This window comes from Oncorhynchus keta, unplaced genomic scaffold (assembly GCF_023373465.1).
Source record: "Oncorhynchus keta strain PuntledgeMale-10-30-2019 unplaced genomic scaffold, Oket_V2 Un_contig_25013_pilon_pilon, whole genome shotgun sequence".
Classification (NCBI taxonomy): domain Eukaryota; kingdom Metazoa; phylum Chordata; class Actinopteri; order Salmoniformes; family Salmonidae; genus Oncorhynchus; species Oncorhynchus keta.
Genome location: NW_026284222.1, coordinates 2,102 through 8,793, shown reverse-complemented (window position 1 = coordinate 8,793; position 6,692 = coordinate 2,102). Strand labels below are relative to the sequence as shown.

Genomic DNA, 6,692 nt, shown 5'->3' with positions numbered 1-6,692 from the left:
AGATATGAGGCTGCTGTCGCTTTATTATAATACAATGTAATGTCTTTTAGACCTGAAGATATGAGGCTGCTGTCGCTTTATTATAATACAATGTAATGTCTTTTAGACCTGAAGATATGAGGCTGCTGTCCAGCCAGCACTGCAGGCCGTTCTTTCCTCACAGAAAACTCTGTCACACGAGGGCAGCAGACCGTTCTGGGGATGGCTCAATGCTGTCTTCAACAAGTGAGTGAAACAATCATCAGTCCTGATCAACAGCATCTAATATTTTACACCTTAGCCAACAGAATATTTTCCATTTTATCAGACACTCTTATCCAGAGTGATAGATTAGTAATGTACTAATAGTTTACTCAGTGGACCACAATAAGCTGAGGTAGTAATGACCTATATTCATTATGTATTTGTAATAATGTATTACCAATAGTTGCATTCTTGTCACCAGAGTTGACTATGAGCGTATCAAGGCGGTGGCCCAGACCGTGCTGCTGCAGAGTGGCTGACAAGGTGCGGTGCCAAGGTGAGGTTCCAGGGTTCGACCGTTGGCAACACGACTACAACGGCCTGCCCACCGGCCCTCTGGGACGATACAAGATCCAGGGCATCGACGCCACCGACTCCTGTATCATGTACAAAGGCTTCGATCACCTGGGTACGTTATCAATGCAGCCTTCCGATCTCCAAAACCTTTTTTTTTTTTTTTTTTTGGTGTTCGTGTGTCTCTCTATCGCCTCAACGGTGAGGTGAAACCCTGTGGCAGAGGTCTCACTATTCTCAGAACCAGATATCGTGATTATGCTGAGCAGCAACTCAATTTCGTGTTTACAATCTGACACAAGACACGAATGTCTTGTTCTAGTGACTTTGACTAAATACAAATCTATTTATTAAAAGACAGTCTTCCATTATATCAATTATTCACTTTTAATTTAATCATTGCATGCCCTCGGGGGTGTGAATAGAATGCTGTCATTCTGTATTTTTAACAAGAAATAGATTTCAGTTCCAAATGGCTAGCTGTAATAATGTTCAGCGAGTCCCATACAATCCGACACCTGGACGTGTTAAGAGGTGAGGGTGAAAGTTAGTGTCTTCCAGACTGTTTACCTGAAGAGTGACGCAAGAGAGCAGGATGTTTTACACCAGAAAGAGAGACTGAGAACACTGTCTGTCACCCTGCCCGGCCTGGTCTGGCATGCTTAGCAATGGGCTCAGAGAAACCTCTATAGCCTGGTCTGGCATGCTTAACACTGGGCTCAGAGAAACCTCTATAGCCTGGTCTGGCATGCTTAGCAATGGGCTCAGAGAAACCTCTATAGCCTGGTCTGGCATGCTTAGCAATGGGCTCAGAGAAACCTCTATAGCCTGGTCTGGCATGCTTAGCACTGGGCTCAGAGAAACCTCTATAGCCTGGTCTGGCATGCTTAGCACTGGGCTCAGAGAAACCTCTATAGCCTGGTCTGGCATGCTTAACACTGGGCTCAGAGAAACCTCTATGGAACCCTCTATAGCCTGGTCTGGCATGCTTAGCACTGGGCTCAGAGAAACCTCTATAGCTTGGTCTGGCATGCTTAGCACTGGGCTCAGAAAACCTCTATAGCCTGGTCTGGCATGCTTAGCACTGGGCTCAGAGAAACCTCTATAGCCTGGTCTGGCATGCTTAACACTGGGCTCAGAGAAACCTCTATGGAGCCCTCTATAGCCTGGTCTGGCATGCTTAGCACTGGGCTCAGAGAAACCTATAGCCTGGTCTGGCATAACACTGGGCTCAGAGAATCCTCTATAGCCTGGTCTGGCATGCTTAGCACTGGGCTCAGAGAAACCTCTATAGCCTGGTCTGGCATGCTTAACACTGGGCTCAGAGAAACCTCTATAGCTTCTGGTCTGGCATGCTTAGCACTGGGCTCAGAGAAACCTCTATAGCCTGGTCTGGCATGCTTAGCACTGGGCTCAGAGAAACCTCTATAGCCTGGTCTGGCATGCTTAGCACTGGGCTCAGAGAAACCTCTAGCCTGGTCTGGCATGCTTAGCACTGGGCTCAGAGAAACCTCTATAGCCTGGTCTGGCATGCTTAGCACTGGGCTCAGAGAAACCTCATAGCCTGGTCTGGCATGCTTAACACTGGGCTCAGAGAAACCTGGAACCCTCTATAGCCTGGTCTGGCATGCTTAGCACTGGGCTCAGAGAAACCTCTATAGCTTGGTCTGGCATGCTTAGCACTGGGCTCAGAGAAACCTCTATAGCCTGGTCTGGCATGCTTAGCACTGGGCTCAGAGAAACCTCTATAGCCTGGTCTGGCATGCTTAACACTGGGCTCAGAGAAACCTCTATGGAGCCCTCCTGGTCTGGCATGCTTAGCACTGGGCTCAGAGAAACCTCTATAGCCTGGTCTGGCATGCTTAACACTGGGCTCAGAGAATCCTCTATAGCCTGGTCTGGCATGCTTAGCACTGGGCTCAGAGAAACCTCTATAGCCTGGTCTGGCATGCCACTGGGCTCAGAGAAACCTCTATAGCCTGGTCTGGCATGCTTAGCACTGTGCTCAGAGAAACCTCTATAGTCTGGTCTGGCATGCTTAGCACTGGGCTCAGAGAAACCTCTATAGCCTGGTCTGGCATGCTTAACACTGGGCCTCAGAGAAACCTCTATAGCCTGGTCTGGCATGCTTAACACTGGGCTCAGAGAAACCCCTATAGCCTGGTCTGGCATGCTTTAACACTGGGCTCAGAGAAACCTCTATAGCCTGGTCTGGCATGCTTAACACTGGGCTCAGAGAAACCTCTATAGCCTGGTCTGGCATGCTTAACACTGGGCTCAGAGAAACCCCTATAGCCTGGTCTGGCATGCTTAACACTGGGCTCAGAGAAACCTCTATAGCCTGGTCTGGCATGTTTATGCTGTATTGCAACATCCTGTGACTTGTTGTCATGACAATGTATTTTATTTATTTAACCATTTATTTAACTAGGCAAGTCTGTTAAGAACAAATTCTTATTTACCATGACGACCTAGGAACAGTGGGTTAACTGCCTTGCTCAGGGGCAAAACGACAGATTTGTACCTTGTCAGCTTGGGGGATTCGATCTAGCAACCTTACTGGCCCAACGCTCTAACCACTAGGCTTCCTGCCTCCCCCTAACCACTAGGCTTCCTGCCTCCCCTCTAACCACTAGGCTTCCTGCCTCCCCTCCACTAGGCTACCTGCCTCCCTAACCACTAGGCTTCCTGCCTCCCCTAACCACTAGGCTTCTCCCCCCTAACCACTAGGCTTCCTGCCTCCCCTAACCACTAGGCTTTCTGCCTCCCCCTCTAACCACTAGGCTTCTGCCTCCCCCTAACCACTAGGCTTCCTGCCTCCCCCTCTAACCACTAGGCTTCCTGCCTCCCCAACCACTAGGCTTTCTGCCTCCCCCTCTAACCACTAGGCTTCCTGCCTCCCCCAACTAACCACTAGGCTAACCACTAGGCTTCCTGCCTCCCCCCTAACCACTAGGCTTCCTGCCTCCCCCCCCAACCACTAGGCTTCCTGCCTCCCCTCTAACCACTAGGCTTTCTGCCTCCCCCTAACCACTAGGCTTCCTGCCTCCCCTCTAACCACTAGGCTTCCTGCCTCCCCTCTAACCACTAGGCTTCCTGCCTCCCCTCTAACCACTAGGCTTTCTGCCTCCCCCTCTAACCACTAGGCTTCCTGCCTCCCCCTCTAACCACTAGGCTTTCTGCCTCCCCTAACCACCAGGCTTCCTGCCTCCCCTAACCACTAGGCTTCCTGCCTCCCCCCCAACCACTAAACCACTAGGCTTTCTGCCTCCCCCTCTAACCACTAGGCTTTCTGCCTCCCCTCTAACCACTGGCTTTCTGCCTCCCCAACCACTAGGCTTCCTGCCTCCCCCCTCTAACTACTAGGCTTCCTGCCTCCCCCCTCTAACCACTAGGCTTTCTGCCTCCCCCCTACCACTAGGCTTGCCTCCCCCTCTAACCACTAGGCCCTCCTCCCCTCTAACCACTAGGCTTTCTGCTTCTAACCACTGGCTTTCTCCCCCTCTAACCACTAGGCTTTCTGGCCTGCCTCCTCTAACCACTAGGCTTTCTGCCCCCCCTAACCACTAGGCTTTCTGTCTGCTCCATACCGACCATAAGAGTTGGCAACCTAGCACAATCAGATCTGGGACCAAGCTGCTAAAATTAGAAGTATGTTTCCTTCCCTAGATGGACTAGAGCATGTCGAAGAGCTCAAACTCAACAAGAGTATGTACATAGAGGATGCCTGCTTGGAGAGAATAAGCACCATAGAGAACCTACAGGCCAGCCTGTACAAGATGGAGGTGGTCTCCTGTGGCAATGTGACTGACAAGGGTATCATCTCCCTGCATAAACTCAGGTGGGTCTGCTACTGTGCCTGGCAACATCATTATGGTAGTGTGGCTGTACTATATGCCAAGGAGTTAAAAATCTGTGGATATTGAAGCTATAGAAACAAACAGCAAGTGGGGTTATAACGGAGGCTGTTTACATGTTGACCTTCCGGCACAAGGCTTTTCTCATGACCGGTCTCCATGGTGACTTGACTATATTAGTCAAACTAAATATACACACTATCTCCCAGGAGTCTAGAGCATCTGTACCTCAGCGATCTGCCAGGCGTGGTAGAGAAGGAGAAGACCGTAGAGAGACTCCAGACAGCGCTACCTGGGCTGGACATAGAGCTGGACCTGGTCTGACAACCACAGAGGACCAGTCCGGCACAGTGGGTAGTGTCATGACGACCAGAAGATGCACGTTGTCTTGTAGCAACACATTGTAGCACATTAGTAAAGTGTTTTGCAATGAAAATTTGACTCGCCGTTTGGTCCCCCCCTTTGTTTCTCTCCCCTGTTTGGTTTCTAGTGAATACGACCCTGGTCCCAGATCTGTTAGTGGCGTCTCGCCATGGCCTCCTATGGGTTATGGTCATCGGCATGACCATAGGAGTTGGCAAGACTGCACAAACACATCTGGGACCAGGCTAGGGACACGGGACGAATGAGATTATTATCGCAACATGTTTTCAACTGGACTTGGTTTGTATTGACTCCAAAACAGAAGTATGACAGGAATTGTTTCCTTAATTAATGTTTATTAAATATGACTTGATTAAAAAAGTACATAGACTGTAACAAGGCTGAGGATTTCATTGAATTGATTCATTTAGTTTTATAAATGATTTATTTAATTTGGCATTTTGTAACATGTGGTCCTTCTGTAGCTCAGTTGGTAGAGCATAGGCGCTTGTAACGCCAGGGTAGTGGGTTCGATCCCGGGACCACCCATACGTAGAATGTATGCACACATGACTGTAAGTCGCTTTGGATAAAAGCGTCTGCTAAATGGCATATATTATTATATTATATTATTTATTTAATTTGGCATTTTGTGACATGTCCAATAGTTACACACCTAGAAGTCCTTATCTCTTCTGGTCTTCTGACAGCAGTGTATTTGATTTGAATCATTACTCTGTTTTAAATATAAATGTTTTTCGGCTCTATTTTTAATCCGTAAAGTGGAATTTCCGCGTTACAGTGGGCTTTAAATTCAGAAGGTAATGTTTGCGGCGACTGCATCCTCAGTAAGAGCTGTCGGCTCCATCAGAAATTATATTTTTATACGAACGCAACTATTTTAGTTACAGTTCATATAAGGAAATCGGTCCAAATGTAAATTAATTAATTAGGCTCTAATCTATGGATTAAATATGAATGGTGGTCACCGAAACCTTTAAAAAAATAAAATAAAATAAAGGTTGTGAATTGGGTCAGAAACCCTGGTGCGACCCACCATTTGCCTAATGCAGCACGACACACCTCCTTCACGTAGAGGTGATCAGGATGTTGATTGGTGGCCTGTGGAATGTTGTCCCCACCTCCTCTCTTCAATGGCCTGTGGAATGTTGTCCCCCACCTCCTCTTCAATGGCTGTGGAATGTTGTCCCACTCTCTTCAATGGCTGTGGAATGTTGTCCCACTCCTCTTCAATGGCTGTGGAATGTTGTCCCTCCTCTTCAATGGCCTGTGGAATGTTGTCCCCACCTCCTCTTCAATGGCCTGTGAATGTTTGTCCCACTCCCTCTTCAATGGCCTGTGGAATGTTGTCCCACTCCTCTTCAATGGCCTGTGGAATGTTGTCCCCACCTCCTCTTTCAATGGCCTGTGGAATGTTGTCCACTCCTCTTCAATGGCCTGTGGAATGTTGTCCCCACCTCCTCTTCAATGGCCTGTGGAATGTTGTCCACTCCTCTTCAATGGCCTGTGGAATGTTGTCCCACTCCTCTTCAATGGCCTGTGGAATGTTTGTCCCCACCTCCTCTTCCAATGGCCTGTGGAATGTTTGTCCCACTCCTCTTCAATGGCCTGTGGAATGTTGTCCCCACCTCCTCTTCAATGGCCTGTGGAATGTTGTCCCACTCCTCTTCAATGGCCTGTGGAATGTTGTCCCACTCCTCTTCAATGGCCTGTGGAATGTTGTCCCCACCTCCTCTTCAATGGCCTGTGGAATGTTGTCCCACTCCTCTTCAATGGCCTGTGGAATGTTGTCCCCCTCCTCTTCAATGGCCTTGGCGGAATGTTGTCCCACTCCTCTTCAATGGCCTGTGGAATGTTGTCCCACTCTCTTCAATGGCCTGTGGAATGTTGTCCCCACACTCCTCTTCAATGGCC

General features: G+C 48.7%; 1 pseudogene; it reads left to right on the top strand.

Annotated features, from left to right (window-relative positions):
• The first annotated feature begins 133 nt into the window (after positions 1-133).
• LOC127922256 (ATP synthase subunit s, mitochondrial-like) lies at positions 134-4,839 on the top strand (annotated as a pseudogene).
• Positions 4,840-6,692: the final 1,853 nt, after the last annotated feature.